Below are 12256 nucleotides of genomic sequence, written 5' to 3' on the forward strand. Positions count from 1 at the left end.
TAAAGTCTACTTTCTTCTTGAAGAAATAGTAAGCTACCAGCTGTTGGTGAGGGATTGGGGTAGGTAGGGCATATGAAGCAGCTGCGAAAAAAACCCAAATCAAACTTTTCATTACGCGGCTGGCCAAGCTCAGGGCCGTCCCACTGTCTCTGCACAGAGCTGGAAGGCAAGTGACTCCCCGTCCCTGCCAGTGGGCCCCATGACAGGGCCTCAGCTGAGCCCAGCATGTCCCTGGCAGGTGAGTGAAGGGACACGTTACAATAGGAGGCCTAACTCCTGTCGGTTCTCACCTGCCCCCACTTCCCTTTCCGCTGATGGGATGGCCAAGCCCGGGTCACCAAGTCTATCACGAGGCCCGGCTCCTCCAGAACATCATGAGCCTTTAGAACACGGTCAAATTGGATTCTACACATTCACTTAAATAGTAAAAGTAAAATCTGGAAGAATGAAAAGGCTGACACAGTAGCACAACATGGTTTTGGTTTAACAGCAGCTTACAAATGAACAAAAAGGAAACCTCTCATGCAGACACATCAGGTGGCATAAAACAATCGGCAATTTAATACCGTGGGAGTACCGTTAGCCATTCTCTCGCTCCCCACACGCGGGCCTGACTGTGCCCCAAGGGCAGCATCGGCTCTAGGGTCACGGCTCCAAACCTCTGGCCCCCGGGCAAAAGCCCTTTCTCACCATCCTCCAGCTGACCCCTCCTAAAGAAAAGCCCAGCTCTCAAGAGAATGACCAATGCAGGTGCCCTTGGTACAGCACTTAACTACCACTTTCACTCCCTCCCCAACCAGTTGGGATATAAGATGCCATCTGATTGGAATATGAAAATTAAAGCATTTCTCTAATAACACAGTACCATTGATGAAATCTCCATAGATTTTCTAGTCCAAATGTGTGTAAATATATAACAAACTATATGAGAGTATATAATACATATATAATAATTTATATTTATATAAATTATATATATATATACATCTATATATAAATAAGATACTTTCTATCACCGTGACCGCGCCATCCCAAGCCTCAAGGCAGTGTACAGATCGTAGCAAAGCCTGGGAGCCTCTCCTCGCGGGGTGCGCGGGGCTCGCTTCATAAGCCGCGCAGCTGTCCAGTCTGTCTTTTCATCAGTCCTCCTCTCTTCTCTTCCCTTCAGCTTCATTTTATGCAAACAATGACTCTGATGGATTTGCACCTGTGCTAGTGCTTGGGAAAGGTCCATGCAGGAATGGGCACAGTCACATGATGAGTAAGATGGCATCATCCCAAAAATAAACTAAAACAAAACAAAAATTTTAAAAAAACAGAACAGGACTAGAAAACTCAATTTTTTGGACATATCTAAAAAAGGGGACAAGAACAGTAGTCATTTGTTCTCCCCATGGGGACAGTAATGAAGAGGGAGGAGGGAAGGGGGAGTTGATTTCTTCTGTTCACAATAGAATGGTTGGAGGGGATTCTTCAGAGTTTTTCAGGGGAGGGACCCAAATGTAGTGCCCAGACTGGTCCTCAATGATTTGTTTGATTTTGCTATAAATCTCTTCCAGTGAGTCACCCTGTACAATGGCTGTGAAGTATTCCCCAAACTCCTGCTCCAGATTCATGGCTTTGTCATAGATCTTATTTGCTTGTTCACACATCTGCCATCAGTTCATTTCCATAAGCACTCCAATGGACTTGGGCTTGATGAAAATGGCAATGGGATAAAGTTGTGACTGCTGCAGCCTCTTGATAGCATTGCCAGAAATATCTAAGATGCAGTGCTTGCCCCTCTCCCCAACTCCCTTCACTGACTAGATGTTGGTCCCATAGAGATTATCATTGAATTGGCCTGCCTCAATGAACTTGTCCTGAATATCCTTCTCCATCTGTTCTCAGGAGACCACAGAGTGGTAGTCTTGCCCATCCACTTCATCATCATGCGGAGGCCAGGTAGTATGTTGCACACAAAATCCAAATTTATGTGGGAACTCCGAAATCAGGTCATCGTTGACTCTGTCCTTCATTGGGCCCAGGATGACAGGCCTTGCATAGTGAATTTCTTGCTGTGTCACTGGCTCATATGACAAAATAGCATCCTCCTGTCCTTTGGAACTGCTTTCACTGTCACTGGTGTTGGACGTCACTCCCTGTTCGTGTATGCTGCTCTCCTATACCATGTTTTCTTTGCTCTTGTAAAATGAAAACTTTTGAGAGAGGCAGAAACTCTTTTTATGTTTCGTGGTTTTTTTTTTTTTTTTTGACGTCTTTATTGGAGTATAATTGCTTTACAATGGTATGTTAGTTTCTGCTGTATAACAAAGTGAATCAGCTATACATATACATATATTCCCATATCCCCTTCCTCTTGTGTCTTCCTCCCACCCTCCCCATCCCACCCCTCTAGATGATCACAAAGCACCGAGCTGACCTCCCTGTGCTATGCGGCTGCTTCCCACTAGCTATCTATTTTACATTTGGTAGTGTATATATTTCCATGCCACTCTCTCACTTCTTCCCAGCTTACCCTTCCCCCTCACTGTGTCCTCAAGTCCATTTTCTACATCTGCATCTTTATTCCTGTCCTGCCCCTAGGTTCTTCAGAACCATTTGTTTTTGTTTTTGTTTTTTAGATTCCATATATATGTGTTAGCATATGGTATTTGTTTTTCTCTTTCTGACTTACTTCACTCTGTAAGACAGTCTCTAGGTCCATCCACTCACTATAAATAACTCAATTTCATTTCTTTTTATGGCTGAGTAATATTCCATTGTATATATGTGCCACATCTTCTTTATCCATTCATCTGTCAATGGACACTTAGGTTGTTTCCATTTCCTGGCTATTGTAAATAGTGTTGCAATGAACATTGTGGTACATGACTCTATTTGAATTATGGTTTTCTCAGGGTATATGCCCAGTAGTGGGATTGCTGGGTTGTATGGTAGTTCTATTTTTAGTTTTTTAGAGAACCTCCACACTGTTCTCCATAGTGGCTGGTGGACCTGTTAGACACAATCATCCCCATCCTGGCATGAAACTTCACGGTTTTCAGTCGAGCCCTTTCTTTCTTTTCCACCCTCTTCTTACTGGGGATCACACTGATTTGCTCACTTTCTCCGTGTGGGGTCACCAGTCTCACTTGCCACCGCTCATCATCAGAGGCATTAATGACAGTAGAATGTCACCAAAGGAGAAGCTGAGGTCTTGGTTCGGCAGGCAGCTGTCCTGAGTCTGGTCATAATCAAACAAGGCCCTGACATACAAGGACCTCTTCTCACTCATTTGCAAGGACTGACCCAGACCCAGAGCTCATGCTGCTGTTCATCATTTGCTCTTGCAAGTCATGTATCTTCGATTCAAAGCGACTGTATTCTGGCGCCGGGTGGGAGTCCAGGTCTAGGGCTGAGAAAGTGTCAGCTCAGGCTGGCCCCTCTGTCTCTCGCGGAAGACCACGGACCCAAAGCGGGGCATGTGGAGGGAGGGGAGGAGGAGGGGGAGGGGGAGGGGAGAAGGGGGAGGGAGGAGGAGGAGATGCCTGAGGCACACGAGGCGGGGTGGGGGAGAAGGAGCGGCGCCTGCCACCCTCCGCCTCTCTCCCCATTCTTATACTGCTTCCTGACCACTTTTTTTTAGTCTCATTTGCTGTCCCCTCCAGCTCCCCTTTCGTGACTTACCATTAAGTGAATTGCAGTTACAAAAACAGAATATGTATTATGACCCATTTATGATATATTTGTATATATAGATATTTAGAGTATACAAGTACGAGTTGTGTCTGTGTAAGCTAGGTCTAAAAATATATATATATATATTCCAAAATGCTAGTAGGCAATGGAGATATTCTGGGTGAATTTCACATTAATCATTTCTATAGTTTTTTAATGCTTTTGCAATTATCATGTATAAATTTTAAAATTGGAGAGTCAATTAAAAATTCACCAATAATATTTACATGCTGTTTAATTATACTTGTATGTTAATTATTCCCTCAAGCCCAAATTTTTTCCCCTGAATTACAGATCAGGGTGACCATAGTCACACTCAACTCACTCCCCCATCTTTCTTCTGTGCCTCAACAGTACCCAAATCATACTTTTCTCTAGGTAGTACTTTGCTGCAGCTACATCTTTATTTTATTCTTTTTTTTTAATTTAATTTTATTTATTTTTTTATACAGCAGGTTCTTATTAGTTATCTATTTTATACATATTAGTGTATATATGTCAATCCCAATCTCCCAGTTCATCACACCAGCCTCACCCCCACGCCCACCATTTTCCCCCCTTGGTGTCCATATATTTGTTCTCTACATCTGTGTCTCTATTTCTGCCCTACAAACCGGTTAATCTGTATCATTTTTCTAGTTCCACATCTATGCATTAATATACAATATTTGTTTTTCTCTTTCTGACTTACTTCATTCTGTATGACAGTCTCTAGATCCATCCACATCTCTACAAATGACCCAATTTCGTTCTTTTTTATGGCTGAGCAATATTCCATTGTATATATGTCCCACAACTTCTTTATCTATTTGTCTGTTGATGGGCATTTAGGTTGTTTCCATGACCTGGCTATTGTAAATAGTGCTGCAATGAATATTAGGGTGCATGTGTCTTTTTGAATTATGGTTTTCTCTGGGTATATGCCCAGTAGTGGGATTGCTGGGTCATATGGTAATTCTATTTTTAGTTTTTTAAGGAAACTCCATACTGTTCTCCATAGTGGCTGTATCAATTTACATTCCCACCAACAGTGCAAGAGGGCTCCCTTTTCTCCACATCCTTTCCAGCATTTGTTGTTTGTAGATTTTCTGATGATGCCCATTCTAACTGGTGTGAGGTGATACCTCATTGTAGTTTTGATCTGCATTTCTCTAATAATTAGTGATGTTGAGCAGCTTTTCATGTGCTTCTTGGCCATCTGTATGTCTTCTTTGGAGAAATGTCTATTTAGGTCTTCTTCCCATTTTTTGATTGGGTTGTTTGTTTTTTTAAATATTGAGCTGCATGAGTTGTTTATATATTTTGGAGATTAATCCTTTGTCCGTTGATTCGTTAGCAAATATTTTCTCCCATTCTGAGGGTTGGTTTTTCGTCTTGTTTGTAGTTTCCTTTGCTGTGCAAAAGCTTTTAAGTTTCGTTAGGTTCCATTTGTTTATTTTTGTTTTTATTTCCATTACTCTAGGAGGTGGATCAAAAAAGATCTTGCTATGATTTATATCAAAGAGTGTTCTTCCTATGTTTTCCTCTAAGAGTTTTATAGTCTCCAGTTTTACATTTAGGTCTCTAATCCATTTTGAGTTTATTTTTGTGTATGGTGTTAGGGAGTGTTCTAATTTCATTCTTTTACATGTAGCTGTCCAGTTTTCCCAGCACCACTTATTGAAGAGGCTGTCTTTTCTCCATTGTATATTCTTGCCTCCTTTATCAAAAATAAGATGACCATAGGTGTGTGGGTTTATCTCTGGGCTTTCTATCCTGTTTCACTGATCTATATTTCTGTTTTTGTGCCAGTACCATACTGTCTTGATTATTGTAGCTTTGTAGTATAGTCTGAAGTCAGGGAGTCTGATTCCTCTAGCTCGGTTTTTTTCCCTTAAGACTGCTTTGGTTATTCGGGGTCTTTTTTGTCTCCATACAAATTTTAAGATTTTTTGTTCTACTTCTGTAAAAAATGCCATTGGTAATTTGATAGGGATTGCATTGAATCTGTAAATTGCTTTATAGTCATTTTCACAATGTTGATTCTTCCAATCCAAGAACATGGTATATCTCTCCATCTGTTTGTATCATCTTTAATTACTTTCATCAGTGTCTTATAGTTTTCTGCATACAGGTCTTTTGTCTCCCTAGGTAGGTTTATTCCTAGGTATTTTATTCTTTTTGTTGCAATGGTAAATGGGAGTGTTTCCTTAATTTCTCTTTCAGAATTTTCATCATTAGTGTATAGGAATGCAAGAGATTTCTGTGCATTAATTTTGTATCCTGCAACTTTACCAAATTCATTGATTAGCTCTAGTAGTTTTCTGGTGGCATCTTTAGGATTATCTATGTATAGTATCATTTCATCTGCAAACAGTGACAGTTTTACTTCTTCTTTTCCAATTTGTATTCCTTTTATTTCTTTTTCTTCTCTGATTGCCGTGGCTAGGACTTCCAAAACTATGTTGAATAATAGTGGTGAGAGTGGACATCCTTGTCTTACTCCTGATCTTAGAGGAAATGCTTTCAGTTTTTCACCATTGAAAATGATGTTTGCTGTGGATTTGTCGTATATGGACTTTATTATGTTGAGGTAGGTTCCCTCTATGCTCACTTTCTGGAGAGTTTTTATCATAAATGTTGTTGAATTTTGTCAAAAGCTTTTTCTGCATCTATTGAGATGAACATATGGTTTTTCTTCTTGAATTTGTTACTATGGTGTATCACATTGATTGATTTGTGTATATTGAAGAATCCTTGCATCCCTGGGATAAATCTCACTTGATCATGGTGTATGATCCTTTTAATGTGTTGTTTTATTCTGTTTGCTAGTATTTTGTTGAGGATTTTTGCATCTATATTCATCAGTGATATTGGTCTGTAATTTTTTTTTAGTATCTTTGTCTGGTTTTGGTATCAGGATGATGGTAGCCTCATAGAATGAGTTTGGGAGTGTTCCTTCCTCTGCAATTTTTTGGAAGAGTTTGAGAAGGACGGGTGTTAGTTCTTCTCTAAATGTTTGATAGAATTCACCTGTGAAGCCATCTGGTCCTGGACTTTTGTTTGCTGGAAGATTTTTAATCACAGTTTCAATTTCATTACTTGTGATTGGTCTGTTCATATTGTGTATTTCCTCCTGGTTCAGTTTTGGAAGGTTATACCTTTCTAAGAATTTGTCCATTTCTCCCAGGTTGTCCAATTTTTTGGCTAAAGTTGTTTGTAGTAATGTCTTAGGATGCTTTGTATTTCTGTGGTGTCTGCTGTAACTTCTCCGTTTTCATTTCTAATTTTATTGAGTTCTCTCCCTCTTTTCCTTGATGACTCCGGCTAATGGTTTATCAATTTTGTTTATCTTCTCAAAGAACCAGTTTTAGTTTTATTGATTTTTGCTATTGTTTTGTTTATATTTCATTTATTTCTGCTCTGATCTTTATGATTTCTTTCGTTCTACTAACTTTGTGTTTTGCTTTTTCTTCTTTCTCTAGTTCCTTTAGTTTAAGTTTAGATTGTTTATTTGAGATTTTTCTTTTTTCTTGAGGTAGGCTTTTATTGCTATAAACTTCCTTCTTAGAACTGCTTTTGCTTCATCCCATAGGTTTTGGATTGTCGTATTTTCCTTGTTATTTGTCTCTAGGTATTTTTTGATTTCCTCTTTGATTTCTTCAGTGATCTCTTGGTTATTTAGTAATGTATTGTTTAGCCTCCATTTGTTTGTGATTTTTACAGTTTTTCCCTGTAGTTGATTTCTAATCTCATAGCCCTGTGGTCAGAAAAGATGCTTGCTATGATTTCAATTTTCTTAAATTTACTGAGGCTTGATTTGTGTCCCAAGATGTGATCTATCCTGGAGAATGTTCCATGTGCATTTGAGAAGTGTAATCTGCTGTTTTTGGATGGAATGTCCTATAAATATCAATTAAATCTATCTGGTCTATTGTGCCATTTAAAGCTTGTGTTTCCTTATTAATTTTCTGTTTGGATGATCTGTCCACTGTGTGTGTAAGTGAGGTGTTACAGTCCCCCACTATTATTGTATTACTGTTGATTTCCTCTTTTATAGCTGTTAGCAGTTGCCTTATGTATTGAGGTGCTCCTATATTGGGTGCATATATATTTATAATTGTTATATCTTCTTCTTGAATTGATCCCTTGATCATTATGTAGTGTCCTTCCTTGTCTCTTGTAACATTCTTTATTTTAAAGTCTATTTTATCTGATATGAGTATTGCTACTCCAGCTTTCTTTTGATTTCCATTTGCATGGAATATCTTTTTCCATCCCCTCACTTTCAGTCTGTATGTGTCCCTAGGTCTGAAGTGGGTCTCTTGTAGACAGCATATATATGGGTCCTGTTTTTGTATCCATTCAGCGAGCCTGTGTCTTTTGGTTGGAGCATTTAATCCATTCACGTTTAAGGTAATTATCGATATGTACGTTCCTATTACCATTTTCTTAATTGTTATGGGGTTTTTTTGTAGGTCCTTTTCTTCTCTTGTGTTTCCCACTTAGAGAAGTTCCTTTAGCATTTGTTGTAGAGCTGGCCTGGTGGTGCTGAAATCTCTTAGCTTTTGCTTGTCTGTAAAGCTTTTGATTTCTCTGTTGAATCTGAATGATATCCTTGCCGGGAAGAGTAATCTTGATTGTAGCTTCTTCGCTTTCATCACTTTAAATATATCATGCCACTCCCTTCTGGCTTGTAGAGTTTCTGCTGAGAAATCAGCTGTTAACCTTATGGGAGTTCCCTTGTATGTTATTTGTCATTTTTCCCTTGTTGATTTCAATAATTTTTCTTTGTCTTTAATTTTTTTCAATTTGATTACTATGTGTCTCGGCGTGTTTCTCCTTGGGTTTATCCTGCCTGGGACTCTCTGCACTTCCTGGACTTGGGTGGCTATTTCCCTTCCCATAGGGAAGTTTTTGACTATAATCTCTTCAAATATTTTCTCGGGTCCTTTCTCTCTGTCTTCTCCTTCTGGGACCCCTATAATGCAAATGTTGTTGTGTTTAATGTTGTCCCAGAGGTCTCTTAGGCTGTCTTCATTTCTTTTCATTCTTTTTTCTTTATTCAGTTCTGTGGCAGAGAATTCTACCATTCTGTCTTCCAGGTCACTTATCCGTTCTTCTGCCTCAGTTATTCTGCTACTGATTAATTCTAGTGTAGTTTTCATTTCAGTTATTGTATTGTTCATCTCTGTTTGTTTGTTCTTTAATTCTTCTAGGTGTTTGTTCTTTAATTCTTTTAGGTCTTTGTTAAACATTTCTTGCATCTTCTCGATCTTTGCCTCCATTCTTTTTCCAACGTCCCATACCATCTTCACTAGCATTATTCTGAATTCTTTTTCTGGAAAGTTGCCTATCTCCATTTATTTGTTTTTCTGGGGTTTTATCTTGTTCCTTCATCTGATACATAGTCCTCTGCCTTTCATCTTGTCTACCTTTCTCTGAATTTGGGTTTTGTTCCACAGGCTGCAGGACTGTAGTTACTCTTTCTTCTGCTTTCTGCCCTCTGGTGGATGAGGCTATCTAAGAGGTTTGTGCAAGTTTCCTGATGGGAGGGACTTGTGCTGGGTAGAGTTGGGTGTTGCTCTGGTGGGCAGAGCTCAGTAAAACTTTAATCTGCTTGTCTGCAGATGGGTGGGGCTGGGTTCCATCCCTGTTGGTTGTTTGGCCTGAGGTGACCGAACACTGGAGACTACCCAGCTCTTTGGTGGGGCTAATGGAGGACTCTGAGAGGGCTCACACCAAGGTGTCCTTTCCAGAACTTCTGCTGCCAGTGTCCTTGTCCTCATGGTGAGACACAGCCACCCCCTGCCTCTGCAGGAGACCCTCCAACACTAGCAGGTAGGTCTGGTTCAGTGTCCTATGGGGTCACTGCTCCTTCCCCTGGGTCCTGATGCACACACTACTTTGTGTGTGCCCTCCAAGAGTGGAGTCTCTGTTTCCCCCAGTCCTGTTGAAGTCCTGCAATCAAATCCCACTAGGCTTCAAAGTCTGATTCTCTGGGAATTCCTCCTCCCGTTGCCAGACCTGCAGGTTGGGAAGCCTGACATGGGGCTCAGAGCCTTCACTCCAGTGGGTGGACTTCTGTGGTATAAGTGTTCTCCAGTTTGTGAGTCACCCACCCAGCAGTTATGGGATTTGATTTTATTGTGATTGAGCCCCTCCTACCATCTCATCTTGGCTTCTCCTTTGTCTTTGGATGTGGAGTATTTTTTTGGTGAGTTCCAGTGTCTTCCTGTTGATGGTTGTTCAGCAGTTAGTTGTGATTTCGGTGCTCTTGCAAGAGGGAGTGATCACACATCCTTCTACTCCACCATCTTGAACCAATTTCCTATATCTTTACATGTTTGTAATTCCCAAAGTGGAAAGCTCCATGCATTATCTTGTTTCTTTTCCTAGGGCCTATCATAGTGCTTTGTAAATAGAATATAGTTACTGAGTTGATTGAGTGAATAAACTAAAAGCATTATTCTTTATTTTGCATGGTTTAGGGAATTATTGAATTTTTTTTTTTTTTGTTAATGAGTGACATGTTCAGATTTGTAATTTAAGGTTAATCTGGAAGTATATGAAAAGTGAAATGGAGGTGGAGCATTTAAAAGAGAGGAGGCAAGTATAAGGAATCACAGATACTCTAGCCACCAATGAGAGAACCTTCGTGATGAAGCGGTACCTCCAAGGAATAAGAAAAAATATGCCCCACGTTCCTTATACATTGTAGCTTTTAAAAATGTCCATCATTTGGTATGATGACGGAGGGTGTCTAATTATTCTAAAATAAATCTTTGCTGCCACCTTGTGGAACAAAATTTATACTTTATAACAATGTTTAAGCTTTGCAAGACTTATTGAACCTGAAATTACCCATAGTTAGGCTTTAAAAATAATAATAAATTTCAACTTGGTTTTTTAAAAAGTTACTTTGTCTTTTAAAAAATAATAAATTTCAACTTACCCCTTAACATTTAAAAGTATTCCTTCTTCTGCCTTCATGCAAACTGACTTTTCAATTTACATGGACTTTTTAATCTATATCTTTTCTGGAGTCTAATTTTGTTTTGTTAATTGTAATATAAATATCTCTAAATTAATTTCTATATTTAAATTTGTTCAATTTTGTTCCAAATTCTACAAGCTAAAGAAAAACATCAGCTACAAATTAATTATGAATTTACCACCTTTTAGCTCCTTTCTACTGAGTACATATGAGTTCATTCATTCAAGTTATTTAATAAATATATACTGAGTGCCAGCCATAAAAAGGAACAAAATTGGGTCATTTGTAGAGACGTGGATGAATCTAGAGACTGTCATACAGAGTGAAGTAAGTCAGAAAAAGAAAAACAAGTATCGTATATTAACACATACATGTGGAACCTAGAAAAATGGTACACATGAACTGGTCTGCAGGGTAGAAATTGAGACACAGATGTAGAGAACAAACGTATGGACACCAAGGGGGGAAAGCGGCTGGGGGGTGGTGGTGGTGGTGTGATGAACTGGGAGATTGGGATTGACATGTATACACTGACGTGTATAAAATGGATAACTAATAAGAACCTGCTGTATAAAAAAATAAATAAAACAAAATTCAAAAAAAAAGAAAAAAATATATATATACTGAGTGCATATCTTGTGTCCATCATTGTTCTAAGCATTCAGGATATGGTAGTGAATAAACAGACAAAAAGCTCTGCTTTCAAATATTTTACATTTTAGTTAGATATATAAAGTGGATTTGTTTGTCTTGATGTTCTTTGAAAACATCTTTGTTATACACTATAACAAACTGCATAAAAGTTTTTAATTTTGAAGTAAGGAAGATATAAAAGAAACTATCTCTAAAATGGGCTTTCTTCTTGGAAAAAAATGTAGTCTAGAATACTCCAATATTAGGACCATGCATATAAAATTTTGGAACTTAGAAACTGTAAGTCTTCGTGATTATTTCTGTATTTATAAGATGACATAAAAGCGGGCTACAAATAAATGACTTAGCAACAAATTTTACAATTTTGATTAGTTTATTCAAATCTGAGCAAAATAAGTCATTTAGCGCTCACACGCATCATCTAAAGTGTCAAAGTTTAATGAAAATTGAAATTGTTTAGAAAGGCTTGCATTTTAGATGATGTAATGTAAAAATGTAATTTGACGGCAATGCCAGCAATTATTGCACAAGGAAATCATCCTTCCTAATTGACAACATCTTCAAACTTACAGCCTGTAAAATTGTCTTTTCTTTTTCTATTAATAGAGCATGTAGTCCATAAAATTCTGAGATATGAAGAATTTCATTTTTTGAAGGTTTAATTAAAAAAAAAAGATATTCAGTGAGAATGCACACATTTCAACATATTTCAATTTGTTTCAGCATGGGTCCTCTCCAAAAGCAGAGCTGGAGACAAAAGCTTATTAACAGTCTATTTTAGGAAATCACCCCAAAGAGGAGGAATGGGAAACTGCAAAGAGAAGGAGAGAAAGAAAATTGAATCCTAGGATATCTTATTGAGCAGTATGATTATTGCAGTAAATAGCTGGGCTCAATCCGTCTAAG

At 38.6% G+C, this 12256-nt stretch overlaps 1 pseudogene; it reads right to left on the reverse strand.

Annotated features, from left to right (window-relative positions):
- Nucleotides 1-269: 269 nt before the first annotated feature.
- On the reverse strand, nucleotides 270-3363 carry LOC133099849 (disks large homolog 3-like; annotated as a pseudogene).
- Nucleotides 3364-12256: the final 8893 nt, after the last annotated feature.

Source organism: Eubalaena glacialis, chromosome 10 (genome assembly GCF_028564815.1).
Source record: "Eubalaena glacialis isolate mEubGla1 chromosome 10, mEubGla1.1.hap2.+ XY, whole genome shotgun sequence".
In the NCBI taxonomy this organism is placed as follows: Eukaryota; Metazoa; Chordata; class Mammalia; order Artiodactyla; family Balaenidae; genus Eubalaena; species Eubalaena glacialis.